The following is a 14,099-nucleotide window of genomic DNA, read 5'->3' as shown; positions in this document are numbered from 1 at the left end:
AACAGGCTGTTAGCTGCTGTCATCACTCATCATTCAAGTGATATTATCTATGCATGTCACACCGCCAGCATTTTTCAGGTTTTAATTTGCCTCCCATAAATGTGACTGTTAATTTGTGGCTGAAGTAAAAAACGCACCGTAGCCGGTGAGGGATGATGAGATCTGTGATGTGAGTGAGTTCGTTGGGGAGGGAGGGGCGGCTTGTGTCTAAGAAAATTTAAATCAGACATCTTCTCAAAAGTATTAATTGTCTGTTACTGTTTTCTGGAGTATACAGTATTTTTGCAGGCGTGCGACACAATTAGAGGAATATGCAGATCTGCGACCACCCGGGGCTCTCCTGATCACTCCGTGCCAAATTTCTCATCTCTCTCCACTGTACAGTTTGCTAAAGCAAATTAAGTTCTTGTGGAGGGTAATTCACACTCCCTCTCTGTAATAAAAAGCACATTCCCAAAATCTCCCAATTTTGAATCACAATTCTTCTGCAGTCTGACTCTCAACCATCCAAACGCCGGCAGACTAACGCAAGCCGGACGTGCTAACTCCCTGCTACAACATCACGCTGCTGTTTATTGTGTAATTAAGGGCCCTTACATGTATATTGTGTTTGATTTAACTGCGGTGCGACCCCTGCTGATGTGAGTAAGATCCCGCCTTTGTTTGTAGTATAACTACTGTGACAAGATACTTTGCAATCAACCTTCCAATGAGGAGCTTTTCTAATAAGGCTCAATTTACTGTGCTCCAGTTAGATTACAAAATTGTTCTGGAAGCATTTCATTAATACAAATAAAGGGAAATTAGTATACAGCCCTGCTGTGGTATGATATGTTTACCACTCCCATTTAGTGAATTCATCAGCCTTTTGTGCTGATTATGTTCTGAGACTTGACTCGTGCAGCTGTCTTCACCTTCCAGCAAAACTTGACACAGCGTTACCAGTTTCAACCCTGCGAGATGTCAAGAAAAGCTGTTTTTTTTTTCTTTGTCTAATGTGAAAGTAAACTGAATCTCTTTAGGTTTGGCGCCGTCGGTCAGACCTAACAAGCGATCATAATCAACATTTCTTTTTTTCTATTTCCAGATTTTATGAATCAAACACTGAACTCATCGTGGACACGGGGAGCAGAGGTGCTGATGAGGCTGCAGTAGACCTTCAAACAGGGTAATATAAAACCTGTCAATTGATTGTCCACATGATATAACAAAGAAAAAAGGAAGCCTGGTTTGTCAGTCAAGTCTTTGAACCATACTGCAGATTCTGGAATCTCTGTTTAAAAAGACAAAAAGCCAGATCCGTGTTATGCATGCTCCTCTCCTCTATGACACGTCTTTACTGGACACAGCCAAGAAATAACTTCATGTGTAACATTTTCTTAGTTTAGAAGAAGGGCCAAATACTTCAGAATGTATCATAGATGTGGTTGAAAATGTTAAGATTGTCCTGACTCAACAACTCACAAAATCATTGGGTTTTATTTGGGAGTCTGGGGAATTTCTCTCCGTCTTTATCTCCTTGTTGTTGTTGTTGACTGCAGTTGCTGTTGCTGCTTTGACCTATAGTGCATACATATACTTATACTAGATATTAGTCATCTTGGCCATTCAAAGTAATACAAAAAACACATAATTTGCTACAACATCATTATAAACGGTGACCTCTCAGCACACTCAGCTCTGACTGACTTCCAGCCTCCCTGCAACTCACTGAGGAAAATAATTAGTGGAGAAGTTTCTGCAATGCGAGTAGTATTTAAAAAGTGCACACTGAATATGAATAGAATACTGTGATTCACAGCACAGGCTTTGTTTAATGTAAATTGCAAGAATGGTACAGTCATTTACTCCATAGATTTCCTGTTCTTGTACATATAGATTTTGCCAGAGTACACGCTGAACGAGGGCGTCACGCCTGAATCGTCCCTGTGGCAAGAATAAACTCAGCAAGTACTAACTGATAACTGATGCTAAGTTAACTGATGGCAGCACCTGTTGCTGATGTCGCTGTCCCGCACTGTTTTCACCAACACAAAGTTGACATTTTGGGTACATTTTACATGCGACCTCACCCCGATGCAGGATTGTCGAGCCATTCGTCACTTTCTGGAGGCTCACAAAACGAGTGTTCGGTGCTAATTAAGAAGCTAATTGGATGCACGTCGGAAGTATGAACCCGCCCGCTGACAGGTGAACTTCTCAGTGACAGTTTTATTTACACAGAGGCAAACTCAGACACAAATGTTGGTCATACTTGTCTGATACTTACTTTTCCGATTAGAAATGAACTTTTCTAATTAACTGGTTTGGGGAAATTCTTCTACTTGAGCTAAATCACACAGTTTAAATGCCAGTTTGAGCCAGTGGCTGCCAGCTTGATGGCAGCGCTGTCCTTTATTTTTCTTATTTCTATTCACTACGAGAGGGATTCAGAACTGCATCCTGCAGCTTCATTTGTGAGTTGAGCATGTTGTCTTTTCTCTATATGAGTTTAAATCAAAAGCCTGCTGTTTGTAACTACTTCGCTTTAGTTTGTACCGCAGATCTACCCGCATCCATGCCAACATAAGCTGCCACACTGTACTCTAAAATATACACTACCATGTCCTCACGTTTGAAATCACACCATTAAACACTATTAGGCCTAATGTCAAGAAGAGCATGGAAATCAAACTTGCGTTAAGTTGCATAATTGCAGCTTGATCTGAACGACTGCTGCAGCCCACCTCCACTTCAGCACTAACAAGTGCTACTCCACTCGCCGCAACAAAGGTAAAAGACTGTCAAAGAGCAATAACACCGACCGCTGAGCACAACAACCGGCTGATGTGACAGTGTATACTGCAGCTTCTGCAACCAGTGTCACATAGAGATGAATCCATAACAGAGCTGATGTTCATTATTAAGCATCACAAACAGCGCAACCAAGCCACGCAGACACCAGCCATGATGAACATCGGCGCTCTGAACGCAGCACGATAAACAAGCATCTAACCACCAAAGTGAAACACACTGCAGTGAGCCGTGGATGGTCTCACCTTCAGGGGGGTTGCGTTCCCTGACCTTGTGGGTGCAAACTGATCCAATCCTCAAAGGAACATCGATCACACCAGGATGGACTCCATAGCCAGCAATGACAGCACAGAGTCAGTCGGTTCTGAGCCATTGACAGCTTCACAGTCAATGCCAAACATGCTGATGGTGATTAAATCAGCAATTCTCTTGGTACAGTTTGTTTGGAAGGCAGCAATGCAACAGGTCACTGGTAAGGGAAGATATCTTCCCTGAAGGTCAGTGAACCACACGTCGGTCAGCCCCTTCTCAAAGGCTGCAGCAGCTTGAAGAGCAGCCGCCTCCTTGACAAGCTCCATTATAGATCTGCTTTAATTTGGGATCTGAATCAATATTGAAATCCTCCCGCTGATTCCCTGGCTGATCCAGTTGTCCTCATCGCCATTTTCAACGTGCCATCTCTGTGTGCGTGGAGCTGCTTCTGGCGGCATTCTTCTTCCGGCTTGTTCCGTCCCCTCTCATCTTTGCTTTATCTGCCCCACAGGAGCTGTCGTTCACGGGCCTTGCCAAGCAAACAGCACTTCCGTTTGCCGATGACAGCCACGATGCTGGCGGTGGGACTAATGTGTCTGCCCCAAACATTACCGCTATCTTTGCCACTGATGTCTGATTGTTGCAGCTCTTGGCGGTCAAGTTAACTGATGACAGCACCTGTTGCGGATGTCGCTGTCCCGCACTGTTTTCACCGACACAAAGTTGACATTTTGCATCCAACCTCACCCCGTTGCAGGGATTGTCGAGCCATTCGTCACTTTCTGGAGGCTCACAAAACGAGTATTTGGTGCTAATTAAGAAGCTAATTGGATGCATGTCAGAAGAATGAACTCCCCCGATGACAGGTGAACTTCTCAGCAACAGTTTTATTTACGCAGAGGCAAACTCAGACACCAGTGTTTGTCATACTTGTCTGATACTTAATAATACTGATTTACTTATCCACATCAAACTGGTTTGGTAAAATTCTTCTTCTTGAGCTAAATCACATTGTTTAAGCCCTCAGCCTGCGCTCCAGCTCACCGTCTCATCCTATCAGCAAAATCATTCTCACGATCAGTAAATTCACTTTTCAAGTCACGACCTGTTTGGCATCACTTTTGGGTCCACCTGTTCCTTGCTGCAACCGTTACAATCAATCCACTAAATCCAGATGTTAACCAAAATATAAAAAAGGGACACGAGGTGAAAACGTAACGTTCTTGGCAGCAGTAAGAAATCGCACTGACTGGGACCATTTTTCTGCATAATGAGAACTTTTATTTTTGATTTCTTTAAGCATTTTGTTAATACTGTAATTTACAGCAGTACTGTTTTGAGTGCAGGACTTATATTCCATAAGTTAAGGATCTGAATACCTATAGCTAGAGCTATAAAGTTAGATAGGAGAATAGATGTACAGAGCGAGAGAGAGAGAAAGAGAGAAGGAGAGAGTACACAACAATTACTTTGTTTGCAATCAGTAAATACAGCTCTCACAAGGCCCTGACAGCGTCCCAATGGATGAGACTCGTGGGATCTGTTCACAGATGACTGAGGGTTTAAAGTTTGTTTACACGAGCTTCAAAATCTGATTTACGTTCGGCTGATATGACTTGTGTTGCCTGGTTTCTGTTTATGATTATCACACTCAATTCCTCTGCTCCTTACAAACCTAGAGCGAGGTCTAATTACCCGCGGTTACAGTGCGATGCTGATGCATCACGGAGAGCAGAATTTTTAATTTAGCCGAACACGTGCACACAAGGTGCGTCCCACATTTTTTGCAAACGGTGACCTTGTTTGAATTCTCGGCTCCTGAAATGTTTTGATACGTGTACATGTCTGGCTTCCTCTCGCTTATGTCTTTATTCGCTGCGCCTATAGGACCGAAAATTATTAAATACTTGAGAGGGCTGAGCTGAATACGTCTCCTTTGAAAACAAGACTCTGATGGTTCTCACCTAAGAAAGAGGTTTTGCCTCGTGGGAAAAGCTTTTTGCGAGTTTTTCAAAGCGATACAAGATGAAGCTATCATTAGCATCTCCTTGGTATGAGCTGTGACCAAGGATACTATGCCTCTGGAAACAACACTTCCTGTGACATTCCACTGTTTGATTCTCTGCAGTAACCTTGGCAATTGCCTCAATCACAGGGAATTAATTCCAGTCATGCCACTCCCTCCCCCCTCCCCTGAGCTGTATCGGGCCCATGCATCGTACCACTGGCCCTGATTCACCCTGAACACCAGCCAAGCCCAACGATTTTCAGGTCCCCAGGCCCCTATTGGTATCTGTCTGCCTCCACTCTGGGCCAGTCTTTTGTCTGCACACACTTTTTCGCTGCCAGATTGTGGAAGTCCTTTTTTTTTTTTGTTATTTCTCACCAGATTCACAGTTGTTGTTTTCAGCTCCTATACGTGGCACTTATGGCACATATAGGATCTTTGCTTTTCAACCTAATGTTTTGCCAGGTGTTTCACAGAAAAGACTGGATAGTGATAAAACGCACAAATAACGCAATCTCTGTGCACATGGTCTTTTTAGACGAGATGAAAGCTGTGTTTACAAAGTAACAAACGCATTGAAGCAGAAATATGTGGCATGCGAGCTGATTTTAAAACTCGGACGCTGAAGCATTTGAAGCTATTATATCACATAATTAAATAATTCCTGTCACATCGATTACATTTTTGTCTGCGTGACGCACGAGTCAACATCGACATTGTTTTAGGAACAACGAGGCAAATCTGTGTCGTTTTAAAGAAACTTCTGAGAGCCTTCATCAACTTTAAAGAAACTTCCTTGAACGGGAGGTTTCCCTGTAAATACTGGTACTCGTTTAACAGCAGCTGTGCATCGGTAAATGTACATTCCATCAGGCCATGAAGCTCTTTTCTAAGGGCTTTTGGCAGTGATTAGTGCTCTCGGTCTCCATTTAGTGTTCAGTGGGCAAACAGCTGCTGCTTACTCCCATTGTGCTGAGCAGAGACATACAACTAAGCCTTCCCATTCAAAGGGACCATGTAGTTCTGCCATCAAATACAAGAGCTGCTGCAGTGCCAGGCAAGGTAGCCTTATTTCCACCACCTCAGCTTTGTAATGCACAATTAATGAGCCATCTCACATTGGTTAGACAAGGCCTTTTAAATACTGAGGTACTTTCAAGAGCACTTTTATTCTGGGGTCTTTTGTCACGCTAGACTGACCACCCAGAGGATGATTGTTTTTTTGTTTTTTTTGTCTGGGGCTGCTGTCTAATGGCATCCTCACCGGAAGCCATGATCCAAGCTCTTATAATACTCTGTTGGGAAGGATTTGATTAATCATAATTGACTATTGAGGGAGGTCACGTCACAGCTCGAAGGTCACACTTTCAAAAGCAGCTCGACCGGCTGGAGCCTTTTAGAGTTCGAGCGCTCTCTCCGTGTCTGCGTGGGTTTGCAGCAGAACGTAGTTAAGGTGAATATGAGACTATGAAGTTGTGGGCAGATGTGAATGTAAGGGTATGTTTGTGTTTTTGTACATCATAGCCCCGTGATATATGGATGACCTCTCTGGCTCCAGGCCCCCACCCGCCCCCTTCTCCTCCTCAATAGCTCTGAAAGGAGCAGTTCTGAGAATTAATGGATGGATGGATAATTGTCAAGTGAATCAAATGATACATGCTTTTAGCATGTAAGACCCAGTTACGGCTTAATGGGACAGTGTTTATGTCTCGTCTTGACCAGAGTTGTTTATGTCTTTTAGCCCCAGCCGGTTGTTGGTGGCTATTTTATCAAGACATAAAGAACATGCATAATGAAAATCGTGTTTGGATTTTTGTCAGGTCGCCATGATATATGTATGCTCATGTAAAGGAATGGTGACTGGGGGTTGAGTCTATAGTGGGAGGTTGTCTTGGACCAAAGGCATCTGTCTGATAGTGGCTGTAATTGGCTGCAGTGTGGCGTTATCTCATTAATATGGAGCCCAGGGGAAGGAGACAGCCAACTTCCCCCTCTGTGTTTGGTTGTTTGACTGTATCTCCATTGATGCTAAACGCAGTGCTCCCGGGGCACCCCATGCCTGTTGCCTGCTTCGTTAAAAACCAAGAAAATGAATATTAATGTCATACAGACTGGAAGCCGCAAGAGCAGAAGGGGGTCGTCAAGTCTGAAGGCTGTTACTGCCGATTTTCTGGGTTTACTTAATAGGGTCTATTCGGGAGGGTCTGATCCTGCAGGAGGGCACGCTCTATCAACGCCCAAAGTGCTGTTGACACCTTATTTCCCCCATCCAGAGGGGGATCAGGCCACACGGTGCCCCTAATCAAACACACCGGATGCATATGGCAGAAATGGCCAACTTGGAAATATATTACATACTATGGTATAGTTTTCGTGCAGTAATTCCGAGTGGCTACATACACACTGCGAGCAGTTGTGAGGGTGCTAATATATATTTATGGAACCCATCGGTGCAGAGTGGAGTTAATTGAGAAAACTGTGTGTGCATGGGTGACCGGAGCAGCTCCACTCTTCCAGCCTTGATCTGTGGAAGGCAGTAAATAGTGTCTGTAACCACCACTGTAACATTTATGACAGCTCCCACCGCCTGTTTGAGATTTACTTGACACCAGTAGCACCAGCAGGAAGACGTGTCAATTCATCCATAGATTTTAGTAAATAGCCACGGACAGCGGCATCACACTCTCATTCACCACCTGATGAACTTGCTAGAACTGCATAATATCGGATCAGAAATCTGAGAATCTTGTGAGCCTTTCTTCTGATTTTATTTGCAGATATTTGGAGAGGACACACAGATCCGAGAATAACTGCTGGAAAAAAAGAAACCCCCTGACAGGAACAGTCGGTGTAATACACTCATTTTTGCTTTCTTAAGTTAGCTGTGAAACAGATGATAGCACTCTTATCTTTGCATTAATTATGAATTTTTGGGCCTATTATCATAGCTTAGCATAAAGCAGGGGGGAAACAGCTCCTGGCTCTGTCCACATGTAAGATAATCTGCCTGCTAGCAAAACATCAGTGTGACAATTCAGGGTTTTGTATGGATTAAACAAATGAGATGTAACCTGTTAATTAGTAGTTTAGAGGTAGTGCTGGTTGGGTTTTTTTTTTGTTAGCTTTGGGCAGAGGCTAACTGATGGCAGGCTTTTGCTCTGAGCTAAACCGTCTCCTGGACTGTAGCTTCATATTTAAAGACATGAGAGTGCTGTTGGCCTTCTCCACTCACTCTCAGCAAATGAGCATTTTTTTTTTTCCTTAAATGGAAATATCTCTCTATGTTAGTGTGTAAATGATTTATACTTCAAGTCGGTCCGGTAGATGACATCAGCTGCGACAGGACTGTAAGCCTGTGAGTCAACTCAGACCGTCAAAGTTGCGTCCACAATAAATGTCACGTACAAGCTGAGGTTGTTTTTCCATCCGACAGCATGAAGGAGACAACTGATGGACATGGACCTTTTTGTTGAATGAGGAGATCCCTGTTCCCAGAAACACAGGACCAGGTGTCTCGTTCTGAATTTGGGATTTTGAGTTTACCTAAAAAGAAGTGCCAGCAGTAAATTATGTCTGAAATCATGGCTGACTATTTTACTGATCTGGATGAGACCTCGTGAGATGAAACTTAGAATAACAACCTCAGGCTGTCAGTGGCAAAAACAAGCACTTTTAGGGGACGTAACTCTGATGGTCGGAGTTGCCCCCGCAGGTTAGATCACTGCCACTGCAGCCACGTTGTGACTGCCAGTTTAAACAGTATGTTGGACTGAGTAGTATGAATCATTTACACTGAAACATGTAGATAGAGGGGCACAGCTTTAAAGATGCCTGAACGCCACTTTAACTATCCCTTAAACATCCTTTTGTCTGGTGTGATTCTGTTACACAATGTGCAGACAAACCATCATCCGCCGAATCATCCGCCACTGCAAGTGGTGCGTAACCAACACTGGGCATTTTCTATTTTTTTTTTTCCCCACAAACTGGCAACCATAAAGGTTATTGATCGGTTGACTGACCTTGGTAGATGCTGGAACCAACCTTCAGAATTTTTACAAAACAATACTATTGGACCTGACAAACATTGTAAAATTATTGATTTGCAGTCAGAGTATTGTGTTTTTAAGGAAAAGAGATACAACAAGCTCCCTAGATGTAAATCAACTAGACCTGAAAATAGATTACTGTATACCTACAGAGTAAGCTTTCTGAGAAGAATCATTCTGACATTGTCGGAAATGAAATAATACAGAAAATCAATGCTGGGTATAGTATTGTTACATAATCAACTATAAACACCTCATTAAGGGGTTGGCTGAAGAGACTGCCCCAAACTACTGATGTGTCAGTCCCTCCACCAGACGGCTATCTGTTAGCAACGAGCTGATGAATTATTAATTATAGAATACATAGAACTCTCACTCGGGAGCTGCTCTGTATCCTCACAGCAGACAACCGCAAAGGGACGCTCAAGGTCAAATTAAATAGGTTTCTTTGCCAACAATGTGCGGATGAAGACAGTGGAAAAATACCTATAATTGGTTTAAAACACTGCAGCGCATGGAAGGCTCCCTACTCGCCCCGCGGTCATATCTGCTCTTTTTCCAGTCGAATTTCAGCAGCATTAATAAAACTTCAATTAACCATCAGGGGTCCGTCTTCCGGCTCACCTTCCTAATCTAGTTTGATGGAAGCAGTTAAAGAATCAGCAGAGCCAATTTATGCTGCTTCCTTAAGCAGTGAGTGCCAGCATCAGATACTTGTAGTCAGAACAGAGATACCTTTTCTCTGTCAGACAAAGAGCTGCATCATGTAGCGTCTCACTTTCTTAACCCGTTTTTTTCTTTTTTTTCCCTTTAGCTTCCCCCATAATTTGTAGCTTTATAGACGCCGCCACGAGGTAGACCTGATGTCACACTGCTTAATAGGATCTGACCCCCGATGGTTAAATTATTTAGGTGCTTTGAAGAGAGAAACCCAACAAGCCTCCCTAATTGATACACCCACACACAAACACACACACACACTGCTGTGAAAGGGTATGTGGATCCCCAGCCTTGCAGAGGCCTTTTGGGCCCATTGCCATTCTTCTCCCAGCAAATTGGAGGTTTTTAATGAGCGACCACCTTGTTTCGCCAGCATTGTCTGTGGCACAGCCATCCACAGCTGGACTTTAGGGGTCTGAAAACCCTCTATTATGTCTCCTCAGTAAATTAAAATGAACTGCGGTAATAGATTTTATTTCTGTTCCAGATAAGTTCTCTATTATAAGTTTACTTATAGTTATATGTTAATGTGCGTGTGTAAGTATCCTAAATAAATGTCAATCTGGAAAAGGGTCCATTATCAGTTTAACTTCTTTTGTGATCGTTTTAAACGCATTTCTGTTCTGTTCTTCTTGTTGCTGCCTGTGTGTGTTTGTCGTAACATACGTCACATACGTTACTTGAATGATGTAGTTGCGCCATTCACATGATGTGAAATAAGTCACGTCATTTTATTCCCAGTAAAATCGACGTGGCGCCAGTCAGTCGCGTTCATTCGGCCCATTTTCCAAGTACAGTACAGCCAAGTATTAATTGTACCCAAACAGAAACAAACCGCGCGTGTTTGACGACATAAGTCCAAAAGTAACATGTCATAATATGTGAACTGTTTGCCAGCATGTTTTATTTTTATTTATCTATTCTAGAAAGAGCAACTACATTACCACATAATTTCCCCTTGGGGATCAATCAGTATTTCTGATTCTGATTCTGATCATAGCGCAAATACAAAACTTTTCTCAAAATAAAAATGAGGGTAATGCAGTAGGTCAGGGTTTGTGCAAAAACCAGCATAACGTATAGTTCAGTGCAAAAAAAAAAAAAAAATCTCAGTATGACACTTGGCTCAAATGTGAGATTACTAATCAACACATGCAACATTCTGCAGAGCGTTACACCACTTAAGATCTGCACTTTTATTATTAGATTTGATTTCATATTTTTACCGCAATAAGGAATTGCAGGTTTGTAAAGCAGCCCCCTTTCGTCCAAGTTGGCACCCTCGCAGAAGCCTAAATGTGCTGAGCGAAATAATCATCCCATCAATAACAAATCAATTTTGTTTGCCTCAGACATCACACTGTAATTCCACTCCACCTCTCTCCTCTCGGGGTATCTTCAGAACATTTGAAGGACTTGAAGGACTAGTGACCAGAGAGCAACAATGAACAGAACGCCATTTGTGAGCTTCATGGTGCGTAGGTAATAACATAACAGCATAATTGCTACACTTTCTTGAAAATAATCTTTAAGTCTTTAGCGGGACAATTGCTCACAAATATCACACCTCAGCCAAAATATAGAGTGCGCGCTGTTGTGTGGGTGTTGTGATGGCTGTCATGGTTTTTCTCATCTCTTGTCTGCAGTCAGGTGCATTTTTTAAAGGGCATTTGATGGTGCAGGGATTTGTTGTCTCCTTTAGAGCAGAAGATTTTGGTGAAGACAATATTGCACACAAGCAAAATGTAAGTATAGATAAAAATAAATAAACCTCAGATGTGTCAGTGCGCCACTGTTGTAGCCGTCAATCTCGACTTCAGTCACTTAAAACCAAACCTTTGAACGAAATGTTACAGATGTATGTTCTATTTCTCTCTTGTCACAACGCTGTGCTTATGTTACAGTTAGGTTTATGGACAAAAAAAAACACTTGGTCAGGGTTAGGAAAAATATCATGGATGTGTTAAAATACCTGTTTTGGTCACCAGGATCACAGATGGAGATGGTCCACCTTCCCATGAAAAATTGCTTGTTTTGGTCACCACAAAAATGGCTGGAAATGTCACCAGGTATTCTTAAAAAGCACCCATTTTGTTGCCGCAGAAACGTCTGGAAATATACCCAGCTGTTTAAAAATCTGGTGGTCTGACTGGACTTTGGCAGCCTTGTTGCCTTGTAGTAACGCCACCACCATTCCCTCCACCTCCTGGTGAGAAAGGTGGCCAACAGTATAAGCATATGATATGACTCTGATCGGCCACCTTTGATCTAAATGTCAACCGTGGACGTATCCGTGCTTTAGAGAAAGTTACCTGCTGACGTTTTATCCTGGTGACTGGGCTGGTGTACTTCATACAAGCTGTCGCACCACTTGAGATGGTTTAGTGGAGTTTATTTAGCGCTTGAACAGTTACATGAAAATGATAACAACTTCTGATCTCGGTCATTTTTTCGGACTCATCTCCCGCCGTAATCTATTTTGACCCGAATCTCATCAACAGCCTCACTACGGCGACTTGTGCCTCACTCGCCGGTTCATGCAGCTCCCCAGCGGAGTGTGCTGTACGCTCCAACAAGGGCCAATTGCTTTAACATTTCTACGCTTACTCCTCAGCGGCCATCTGCTGCTGCCTTCTTATGCGTGCCACTGTGTGAGTTAGCACAAGATAAACAGAAGAAATCCATCTCCTTAAAAGAAAGTGTATCAGCGCGTGTCGGCATGATCGATGTCACACAACTTCGACAGAGCTCTTCGCGGGACTGTAACAACGTGCAATAGCTCACCTGTGAGCCGTTCGTCTATTAACCGAGAGGAGCAGCTGCACCACTGTAGGTGTAAAAATCAATTTACGATCATGAGAAAACAATAATGAAGCATTTCACAATGATGCATGGTTTGTGTAATGCTAAGAGCTGTGTATGCTAATAATTCATTTGATTATGTTAACTACCAAGTCAAAGCTTATTGCACAGAGAAAATACGGCCAATCAACTCGGCATTAAGAGGCCTGAGAGTTCACTAAAAAGATGCTGTTAATTCATTATCACGGGTAATGGTCTTGTCTGTGTTTTAGACAATTAATCTTAATTTTTTCAAACGGAAATGCTTCCTGTCAATACGTGCGCGGAGAAGTGAAGTAGGTCTTGCGGCTGTCAGTTTGTCAAGCAAGGTAAGGGTGATTTAATGCACCGTCCATATGCTTAATCATGTAAAACACACAAACACGGCGGTGATTTGTTGGCTGCCAGTCTCTCCCCCCCCCAATATCCAGGGTGAGCCAGCGGATAGATCAAGCCAGCTGGATGTTCCAGGTCCACTTTTGCTTTAAAGCCATTAATCCAGGCCTCTCCTTGTGCTTTCGCATTGTTTTTTATTTCATGGACAGAAAAAAAGAATAAAAAAATAAATCCAATCTGATTCATTTGTTAGCACCACTTCTGCCAGTCAGTTACACTGAAAGTTGGATTCTGCAGGGTCAAATTAAAACCCAAACATGCTCAGTCGTCAACAGTAAACATTTTAATGAGGCGTATACATTATTGTTATAGATGTTCATTTAGTGTCTTATGTAGTAAACAAGGGAAGAGAAACTTGCTTGACTGGAATTCAAGAAAATAATAAATGGAGGTCAAACTCACGGGTTAAGTTCCATTGAAAAACAATATAATGACAATAATGTAATTCTTCTTTGTCCACTGGCCTGACGTGCAATTAATTTGTGTTTTTATCTATCAGTCCGCAGGTACAGCGATGTGTAAGTTTGCATGCCTTTTCTTTCTTCTCCCAGAAAACCAAATCGCACTTGAAAAAAAGAAGTCACGCTGAATTAAACTACACAGATCTGGTTTTATATTCTAGGTGCCATGCCAGGCGTGAATATGTATGAGTTATGCTCTCAAACTCTATTGTTGTCCATTTATGTAAAGTACTGTGAAGAGCCGGGTTCAAGAGCCAGGTATATTCCAAACATATTTAGCGTCGAATAGTTGGAGCTCCCTTTTTCCTCTCTCTTTCCGTCTACCTTTCATACATACATTTATATGTGCAGAGAATATAAACCGTGACACAGGTGACAAGTGATGAGGCAGGTGTAAAGTTAATTAACAAAGATGTCATTTTTCCCGGGGAAAAATGCATTGTTGAGAAAGTTCATGTGAATGTGTGCGTGATCGAGCAGCTCTCAAGGAGAACTTGTAACAATTAATATTAAACCAGCTGCCCTCTAACCTGAAGAATCTGTTCTACAGTATATTTTCTTCATATAGGGGATCACTCA

This window comes from Acanthopagrus latus, chromosome 18 (genome assembly GCF_904848185.1).
Source record: "Acanthopagrus latus isolate v.2019 chromosome 18, fAcaLat1.1, whole genome shotgun sequence".
In the NCBI taxonomy this organism is placed as follows: Eukaryota; Metazoa; Chordata; class Actinopteri; order Spariformes; family Sparidae; genus Acanthopagrus; species Acanthopagrus latus.
This window is presented reverse-complemented; position numbering follows the sequence as displayed.